Genomic DNA, 10,727 nt, shown 5'->3' on the forward strand with positions numbered 1-10,727 from the left:
CCTTGGGGCTTTCCTATCTTTCCACTATGGTTTTTAATACCTTTAATACTCTCTGTGCTTTCTTCTTAGATATTGGTGTATTTTCCACTTAGATACTGAGCCTTCTTCTTTTCTGAGCAGTCAGGTGTGCTCAGGCATCAGAAATGTCCATATCCACATCCATCCTGCTTTTTTCTTCACACACAAAGGAGCATTTTCATCAGGAAGAATTTGGCTGTGTCTATTTTGGGCACCTCAGGTGCCTGCACTGCCTTTCCCCAGGGGGTCGAACACTGGACCCAGCTGCTTCAAATCCTACTGAGCAGTCAGATGTGCTCAGGCATCAGACATGTCCATATCCACCCTGGTTTTTTACACACAAAGCAGTATTTTCATTAGGAAGAATTTACTGCATCTATTTTGGGCACCTCAGGTGCCTGCACTGCCTTTCCCCAGGGGGTCAAACACTGGACCCAGCTGCTTCAAATCCTACTGAGCAGTCAGATGTGCTCAGGCATCAGACATGTCCATACCCACCCTGGTTTATTACACACAAAGCAGTATTTTCATTAGGAAGAATTTACTGCATCTATTTTGGGCACCTCAGGTGCCTGCACTGTCTTCCCCCAGGGGGTCAAACACTGGACCCAGCTGTTCCAAATCCTACTGAGCAAGTCTGCAGCCACCTTCTTTCCTGAGCACTTAGATGTGCTCAGGCATCAGACATGTCCATCTCCATCCTGATTTTTTTACACACCAAGGAGCATTTTCATTAGGAAGAATTTACTGCATCTATTTTGGGCACCTCAGGTGCCTGCACTGTCTTTCCCCAGGGGGGTCAAACACTGGACCCAGCTGTTTCAAATCCTACTGAGCAAGTCTGCAGCCTTCTTCTTTCCTGAGCAGTCAGATGTGCTCAGGCATCAGACATGTCCATATCCACCCTGCTTTCTTTACACACAAAGCAGTATTTTCATCAGGAATGATTTACTGCATCTATTTTGGGCACCTCAGGTGCCTGCACTGCCTTTCCTCATGGGGTTAAACACTGGACCCAGCTGCTTCAAATCTTACTAAGCAAGTCTGCAGCCATAGGATTTAGGCTTTCAGAGCTGGGAATAGCCAGCACTTGTTGGGGATGGAGGTCAGTGAAAGCTTTGTGTTTCACACAGCAACCTGAGTTAGAGATGTGAGACAGCAGGCATGCAATGGGGCCAGAGATGAAATGCAAGAGTGGGTACCTCGAGGTCATCCTCTTTTGTAGCCTCCCAGTTTATGGTCCCCTACAAATTACCACAGCTCCACAGTGAGCAGTGATGCCTGCAGGGAACCAGCCCTGCTCTTCATGCCACTGTGGCAGAGCTGTAGCTCGGACCTATGCCTCACCCTGGCAGCAGCCTCAGCTCTCACAGCAGAGGCCCAGCTAGTGGGGAGTTGATGTTTAGACACACAGTTCCCTAAGCACTGGGGGTCAGAAGGGCTGTCCATGCTGTTTCACCTAACTCCATGGCAGTCAGAGGAGGAAGCATCTGCTACAAACTTTATCCCTCCATCTCTAGCAATTCCTCTCTCCCCTGCTATTCTGCCACACTATCCAGCATCCCAAAAAGCAGGATTAAATTGTCAGGGTTGGAAAGGACCTCAAGGATCAGCCAGTTCCAGTACCCTCCCTGCCATGGGCAGGGACACCTCACACTAGACCAAGTTGCTCAGAGCTGCATCCAGCCTGGTCTCACAAACTTCCAGGGATGAGGCTTTCACCACCTCCTTGGGCAACCTGTGCCAGTTGGTGCAGAACTTCTTCTTGATGTCTAATCAAAATCTCCCCTCCTCTAGCTTGGATCTATTTGCCCCCAGTCCTATCACTACCTGACACCCTAAGAGGTCCCTCGGCAGCTTTCTTGTAGCCCCCTTCAGACCTATTTCATCTTCTTCAACGCTGATGATTCCCCTAGAAAAATGATTCACCATTTCCTCAGTGTTAATTCTCCTCAGGGTGAGCAACATGTACTGTGCTAACACTGATTCCAGTCAGCCTGGATGCTGTTTTCAAAGTGACCAAGCATCTCTGCTCGCTGTGCAACTCCCCTCAGCAGCAGCCCTGCCCTTTGGCTCCGTGCAGGGCTGTTGCTGGGCATGCAGGCTCAGGAGGCTCCATGTCCTGAGCTTTAGTTGATGTTTAATTAAACAGAGAGGCTCCAAGTATTAATTATGAACTAAGTCCATGGTAGGCAGAGGAGGAGGCATCTGCCAGGAACTTTATCCCTCCATCTCCTCTAGCAATTCATGTCTCCCCTGCTGTTTTGCCACACTGCCTAGCATCCCAAACCATGCAGTCATAGAATTATTGAAGTTGGAGAAGACCTCTGAGATCATCAAGTCCAGCTGAAGCCAAGAGCACACTCACCTCACACTCCTCCTTGTCCCTCCAAAAGAGGTCATTTCCTGCCTCTTAGTCCAGGCTCTCACAGGAGCAGCAATGGATTGCCACCTTCACACACCTTCACTAGATCAGCAGCTCTGCTGGCCTGGGCGTGTTTATCCCTCAGTCTTAGTAATCACAGCACCATTAAGGTTGGAGAAGAGCTTTAAAACCATCAAGTCCAACTCTCAACCCAACACCACCATGCCAAATAAACCATGGCCCAAAGTGCCATGTCCACACATTTCCCCAACACCTCCAGGAATGGGGACTCCACTGCCTCCCTGGGCAGCCTCTTCCAGTCCCTGACCACTCTGACAGCAATCATTTACATTTCTCCAACACCTCCAGAGATGAGGACTCCACCACCTCCCTGGGCAGCCTGTCCCAATCCCAGACCACTCTGCCAGCAAAGATTTTTTTTCCTAGTACCCAACCTAAACCTTCCCTGGTGCAATTTGAAGTCATTTCCTTTTAGCTTGTCACTTGGGAGAAGACACCAACAGCAACCTCACTACAGGGAGTTGTAGAGAGTGAGAAGCTCTCCCCTCAGCCTCCTCTTCTCCAGGTTAAACAATCTAAATTCCCTCAGATGTTCCTCATCAGATTTGTTCTCCAGACCCTTCAGCAGCTTGCTTGCCCCTCCTCTACAGACACACTCCAGCATCTCCATGTAATCCTTGTTGTGAGGGACCCAAAACAATACCCACATACACATGGAAACACTTCCACCTCTTGCACTCCTGTGGCTGGGTGTTAGGAGGAAGTTGTTGTCAGAGAGAGTGATTTGCATTGGAATGGGCTGCCCAGGGAGGTGGTGGAGTCACTGTGCCTGGAGGTGGTGAAGCCAAGCCTGGATGAGGCACTTAGTGCCATTGGTTGACTGGATAGGGCTGGGTGCTAGGTTGGGCTGGCTGAGCTTGAAGGTCTCTTCCAACCTGCTTGATTCTATGACTCTATGATTTTTACCTACTAAGATGTGTTCTCAAAGTGGAGCTGCATCAAGCAGCACTGAACACCTGCAGGTAAAAACATCTGCAGGTAGAAACATCTGCTACAGCTCCTGGCATGGACCAAAGTCACCAATACCTGGCTAAGGACTTGTCACCAGCTCTCTGGACTCCCAGTGCCAAAAGGCTCCTGTACTTCTCATCTTGGCAATAAGGTGGGGAAGAGGAGGAGAATTTTTGTTGGGATAATGTGGTCTGCAGGGCTAGGCTGGCAACATCACAGCAGCTGGATGAATCCGTGGTGGGAAGAGTCCAGAATCCAAACACACAGAGGAAGAAAAGGGCAAATGCCAGAATGAAAGGACAAGTGCCAAAAGAAAAGGACAAGTTCTCAGATGGATTCACCATGGGAAATGCCCACAAGCCATCTGCTTAACTTTCAGCCACATTTATTCTCAGCCCTGCAGCATTCTGAAATGCTTTTGAAGAGGAAAACAAACCCCAATTTTTGGTCCCTCACCATCTTTGTTGCTCTTCTCTGGACATGATCCAGCACCTCAACACCTCTCTTGAATTGAGGAGCCCAGAACTGGACACAGCCCTCAAGGGGTGGCCTGAGCAGTGCTGAGCACAGGGGCAGAAGCAGCTCCCTTGTCCTGCTGCCCACACTGCTCCTGAGCCAGCCCAGGATGCCATTGGCTCTGCTGCCCACCTGGGCACTGCTGCCTCATCTTCAGCTCCTCTCTCCCAGCACCCCCAGCTCCCTTTCTGCTTGGTTTCTCATCTGCACACCTGCTTCAGCAGGGAGATTGAATTAGGTGATCTCTAGAAGTCCCTACCAACCTCTACCAATCTGTCCTTTGGCTTTCACCTGGCTACCTGCACTGTTACATGTGACTGATGAGCACAATCCAGAGCAGAAGCTCTCAGTGCATGGAGCACAGCAGGTATAAAAGTGGCCATTTGTGCTCAGGCAACAGAAAACTCTGGATTTCATTCCCTAACATGCTTCAAGTCCCACTTGAAACAAACACTGAAATAAGGGGGGGGGTGAAAGGTAGAGATTTCTGCAACTACTTTTCCTTGTTGCAATGACAAAAAAAAACCCAACAAGTTTCAGTGCAGCTATTAGCAAAAGATCACAGGAAAAAAAGAACAACCCTGTGAAGGCAGAGAGCCTCAGCAGCTTCTTGTCTTCAGAGACAATGTCATCTTGTATTCACCAGCTAACAGTAATCATCCATTCTCCAGCAGCTGTAGCACAGCACATCCAGGAGATGTGCTATGAATCATAACCATCTGCCCACTGGGATTACAGCAAGGAGAGAATAAGCAGAGAACACATCAGGACTTCTCCCCCCTCTAGCATTTTGTAATTACAGCAACCAGAGCACCTCCTGCCCCTGCCTAGCATGGCCAAGAAGCAATCATTTGTGTTGGTGAGAGTGTCAAGAGTAGTGCAACACATTTTGTGCTGAGAGCATGGCAACAGTTTGGGATGTTAGGCAAAATCTGTGTTGGTAGCTACCTGATCCCCTCACTCCTTTTTGTTTATGCAGAGATCCAGTGCTGAGGGGCATGGTTTAGCCCCAGACTTAGTAGAGAATGGTTGGACTCAATGATCTTAAAGTCTCTTTCCCAACCAAATCATTTCTATGGCTCCATGATCTTGTCCAGACATAGAATCATAGAATGTCAGGGGCTGGAAGGGGCTTCAAAAGCTCATCCAGTCCAACCCCCCTGCCAGTGCAGGATCATCTAGAGCAGATCACACAGGAACACATCCAGGTGGGGGTGTTGAATATCTCCAGAGAGGGAGACTCCACAACCCCCCTGGGCAGCCTGTGCCAGGGTTCTGTCACCCTCACAGGGAAAAAGTCCTCCTCATGTTTACATGAAACTTCCTCTGCCTCAGCTTCCACCATTGCCCCTTGTGCTGGCATTGGGCATCACCCAGCAGAGCCTGGCTCCAGCCTCCTGCCACTCACCTGCACATCTTGATAAGCCTTGATGAGGTCACCTCTCAGTCTCCTCTCCTCCAAGCAGCACAGCCCCAGCTCCCTCAGGCTCTCCTCATAGCAGAGATGTTCCATTCCCTCCATCACCTTTGTGGCTCTGTGCTGCACTCCATCAAGCAGTTCTATGTCCCTCTTGAACTGAGGTGGCCAGAATTGGCCACAGCACTCCAGATGTGGACTCAGCAGGGCAGAGCAGAGGGGCAGGAGGAGAACCTCTCTCAATCTACTAACCACACCCCAGAATGGGTGCATTAGACTGCCTAGGTGCTCAACTAAAGGCGATCTCTGATCCTGTTTTTACCAGGGGGATTGGACTCATTGATCTCTGGAGGTCCCTTCCAACTTCTAACCCTCTCCACTGAGAAGCCACAAAAGAAAATGACAACAGCAAAAAGACAGAAGAAAAAGAAGTTCTACCAGGATGCCCTAAAAGTGCTGTCTAGAAACCCAAAGCACCTCAGCTCATCACATTTTCTTTTAGTGTGAGCAAACAAAGGTAGCTGAGTTTCATGCCAAGCTTTTACTTGTGTATTCCTCTGCCACTTGGAAGTCTGCTCCTGTGCTGTGCACATCAGAGGAGATCCGTTTTGTCCAACCAGCCTCCTTCAGGCAGCCTGTCTCTAGAGCATATGAATAATGGAAGAGAAATAAATTCCAACCTGTGCAGCTTTCTATGAAACACAAAGCTTGGAGCCAACAGGCCCAGGCAGCCTGAAATTGCTTTGCTCCTGCCCAGGGTTGTACTCAAGTGCTCAGTACCGGTGCCTTGCCACTCACTAGTGGGGCAGGTTGCAGGACCTAGCAGCCTGCAGGACCTGCCCCCGAGGGTTTAATGACACTGGCTGAGAAAGGAGGGAGGTATGGAAAGCAGATGCAGGCAGAAGGGTGCCTTTGAAGTCTTGGGGTGCCTTAGCATGGAATCAGAGAGTGGTAGGGGTTGGAAGGGGGGTCTGCAGATGATGTAGTTCAACCACCCTGTTACAGAAGGTTGACCTAGGAAAGGGAGGAGAGGGAGAAGGGAGAAGGGAGAAGGGAAAAGAGGCACTTGCCCTAAGCAAGAAAGGAAGGGAGTTCCCACAACGTGCTCCTTTCTCTGCTCGGAGGCAGCTGCTTGTGACAGCTCCATCACTCCTTACTCTGTCACGTAGGTCCTGCTGGGTCCCATCGTGCAGGAGGCAGGGAGGGCTTAGATAACAGAGCCATTGAGTTTGAAAGGATGGAGGCTATTATCCATTAAGAAAGAAGAGCAGATAGTTTGTCAAAGAACACTTGTTCCCTGGTCTTAACAGTGATTTCTGGGGGCTTATAGGTGAAAATCCTCATGAAAAGGGTCAGGTATTAACAGTTCCACCTCTTAAGTGCCTGTGGCTGGCTTTGTTGTACTCCAGCAATGTCAGGAACTTTGATTATTTCCAAGCCCTCCCCCTGCGGCGAGGCAAATGCTGACATCGTCAAAGAGATGCCAACGCCTCTGAGGGATGAAAAGCTTTTGGATGCGGTGGAGTGATGGTTTTGCACCACCGCCTAGCACCAAAGTGTGGCTCTCAGGGTGAGCCCCATTTGACACAGCAGGAGGGCATGATGGGGATAGCGGTGGGAAAACTGCATGGCCGAGAGCAGAAAGTTTTGGGCAAGAAAAAGCGAGGAACACTCAGCAGCCAGCCTGGTTGGCTACCTTCTGACCTCCTTGCCTCTGTAACCGCTGAGATCCTAAGGGACAGAGGTTGTGGAGAGCCTGAAATACCACGGTTAGATTTTACAAACCTTCTCTCCTCTCCTCTCCTCTCCTCTCCTCTCCTCTCCTCTCCTCTCCTCTCCTCTCCTCTCCTCTCCTCTCCTCTCCTCTCCTCTCCTCTCCTCTCCTCTCCTCTCCTCTCCTCTCCTCTCCTCTCCTCTCCTCTCCTCTCCTCTCCTCTCCTCTCCTCTCCTCTCCTCTCCTCTCCTCTCCTCTCCTCTCCTCTCCTCTCCTCTCCTCTCCTCTCCTCTCCTCTCCTCTCCTCTCCTCTCCTCTCCTCTCCTCTCCTCTCCTCTCCTCTCCTCTCCTCTCCTCTCCTCTCCTCTCCTCTCCTCTCCTCTCCTCTCCTCTCCTCTCCTCTCCTCTCCTCTCCTCTCCTCTCCTCTCCTCTCCTCTCCTCTCCTCTCCTCTCTTCTTTTCTTTTCTTTTCTTTTCTTTTCTTTTCTTTTCTTTTCTTTTCTTTTCTTTTCTTTTCTTTTCCTTTCTTTTCCTTTCTCTTTCCTTTCTCTTTCCTTTCTCTTTTCTTTTCTTTGATTACTAACATCATAAATTTAACCTAAAAGCCAAGAACAATTTCTCCCCCCAAAAAAGCCTTTTTGCTTCATTTTTGTCTTGACTGTTTGGTAATATCAGCTGTAGGTGTTTAAAGATACTGATTCTTGTTCACAGCCACAGAGAGGTAAAGAGAGCAGAACAATTAATTGCCTGACAGTCCATGTGGCTTAAAATAAACCTCAGTGATGAGAATAGCTCTACCCAGATATAGGTGCATCCACCAGATCAGAGATAGTCTATATATACACACACATGATGTGGGTGGCAGCAAGATCTGGAACCACAGAATCCCAGAATTAAACAGGTTGGAAAAGATCTTCCAGATCATCCAGTCCAGCCTATTACCTAACACCTTCTAATTAACCAAACCATGGCACTGAGTGCCTCACCCAGCTGGGTGCTAGCTTGGACTGGATGATCTTGGAGAGCTCTTCCAACCTGGTTGATTCCATGATCCTATGATTCTACCTCCAGGGACGGTGACTCCACCACCTCCCTGGGTAGCCCATTCCAATACTCTCTCTGGCAAGAACTCTTCCTGATATTCAACCTAAAACTGCCCTGGCACAGCTTGAGGTTGTGTCCTCTTCTTCTGTCACTGGATGCCTGGGAGAAAAGACCAACCCCACCTGGCTGCAATCTCCTTTCAGGTAGTTGTAGACAGCAATAAGGTCTGCCCTGAGCCTCCTCTTCTCCAGGCTGTCTTAGAGTAGCAGGACAAAGCTCATAGAATCATTAAGCTTGGAAAAGACCTCAAAGATTACCAAGTCCAACCAAATTGGAACATAGAAAGTTTCACCTCAACATAAGGAGAAACTTCTTTACAGTGAGGGTGGCAGAGCCCTGGAGCAGGCTGCCCAGAGAGGTTGTGCAGTCTCCTTCCCTGGAGACTTTCCAAACCCACCTGGATGCATCTTGGTCTGGTTGATTGGACAGGGCTGGGTGATAGGTTGGAGTGGATGAGCTTGGAGGTCTCTTCCAATCTGGTTGATTCTATTCTATTCTACTCTATTCTGTTCTGTTCTGTCCTGCCCTGCCCTGTCCTGACAGGTCCTGTTCTCTTCTGTCTCTGTGTGAGCTACCCTAGAGGATCTTGCCTTGGCAGGGAGGTTGGACTCAATGATCTCTGGAGGTCCCTTCCAACCTCTAAAGCTCTGTGATTCTGTGACTCAGACCCCTGGGATCCCAGGCAAGCCCCTGGCAAAGAGCAGAGGAGCTCCTTAGGGGCAGGAAGAGTTCCCTCTGCCTCACCCTGGTGAGGCATGGAGGGTGCACACCAGCATATCCCTCTGGGTGCAAGCAATGGCAAAAGCCATCTTGCCTGCAAGGTATTTGGATCATGGAGTGCTTTAGGTTGCAGGGGACCTCTAAGGGCCATCTAGTTCAATCCCTCCAAGGCAAGCAGAGACACAAGCACATCGAGTTGCTCAGAGCCCCAACCAACCTGAAGGTCTACAAGGATGCTGCTTGTATCTCTATGGGCATCCTGGGCCAGCACTTCCACCACTGGCAGGGTAACAAAATGCTCACTTTAGTCTGAGTCTCCCTTCTCTTAGCTTAAAATGATCACCCCTTGGCCTCTCACGACAGACCCTGCTGAAAAATAACCCAACAGGAGCCCATCTTTCTCACAGGCTCCCTTCAAGCAGTGAAAAGCTGCAACAAGGTCTCCCTGGAGCCTTCTCTTCCCCAGGCTGAACAACTCAAACTCTCTCAGCCTGTCCTCACAGCAGAGGTGTTCCAAACCTTTGATCAGTTTTGTGGCCTTCCCTGGACCTGCTCTAACAGGTAAATGTCCTCCTTGTGCTGACAACTTAAAAGATGTCTTTGGACCCTGAGCTGTTTATAGTTTTGTGCTGGTCCTTCGGTGTCCAGGGGCTGAAATTAAACAATTAAAGAACCAAAAAAACCACAACACAAAAGAACAAAAGCAACAAAAAAATCACCCCCAAAACCACCACCCCCCACACATACAGAAACCCAACCACAACAAAACCCTACTGTTTTACTATTTTCCTGGGGGGGGGGGGGGGGGGGGGGAAAGGAGAAGAAACTTCTTTTCTAATGCTCATTAGGCTCATTTGTGAAGCAAAACATCCCCAGGGAGGAGGATTCTGCGCTCATCAAATAAACATTTCCCACGCCTGTGGTTAAAGACCTCCATCAAACATGCAAGGAGGCATCGCAGTTGTGAAGGTGCCCAGCTCCCTGGCATGAAAGGCTCTCCGTGGAAGGAGAAGTGAGGGAAACCATCAAACCTGTACAACTTCAAGCCAGAGGTTGGCAGGGAACCTGACAAGAGGTTCCTCTGCTGGTGGAATAGATTTCCACTGGGATTCAGGCTGTGAGGAGAGAGGTTGTTTTTGCCAACCTCCGAGTCAGAGGAGAGCAAATCTCAGCTGGGCATTATTTCACAGTTCTCTTTCTTTTGACTGGTTGTGAAAAGCAGAATATAGATGATTCATGCTTGTCTGGTTCCACCACCACCACCACCACCCTGCAATGTTTTCCCCCTAATTCTGCAGATTGGGAAGCTTTGAATTGAAGATGTTGGATTTGGGGAACCTCCACAGAATTATCACAGGACCAAGAGGGATGGAAAAGACCTCTGATTTTAGTGAGCCCAATTTATCACCTAACCCTTCTGATTAACTAACCCATGGCACTAAGTGCTTCATCCAGCCTCCTCTTGAACAGCTCCGGGATGGTGACTCCACCACCTCCCTGGGCAGCCCATTCCAATGCCAATCACTCTCTCTGCCAACAACTTCCTCCTAACATCCAGCCTAGACCTGCCCTGGCACAGCTTGAGACTGTGTCCCCTTCTTCTGTTGCTGGTTGCCTGGCAGCAGAGCCCAACCCCACCTGGCTGCAGCCTCCCTTCAGATAGTTATAGAAACCAATAAGGTCTGCCCTGAGACCAGGCTGCACACCCCCAGTCCCTCCACTGGACTCTCTCCAGCAAATCCCTGTCCCTCTTCAACTGAGGAGCCCAAAACTGAAGGCAGTACTCAAGATGAGGTCACAGTATCACAGTGTCACAGTATCATCAGGGTTGGAAGAGACCT

The sequence above is a fragment of the Pogoniulus pusillus genome, chromosome 28 (assembly GCF_015220805.1).
Source record: "Pogoniulus pusillus isolate bPogPus1 chromosome 28, bPogPus1.pri, whole genome shotgun sequence".
Classification (NCBI taxonomy): domain Eukaryota; kingdom Metazoa; phylum Chordata; class Aves; order Piciformes; family Lybiidae; genus Pogoniulus; species Pogoniulus pusillus.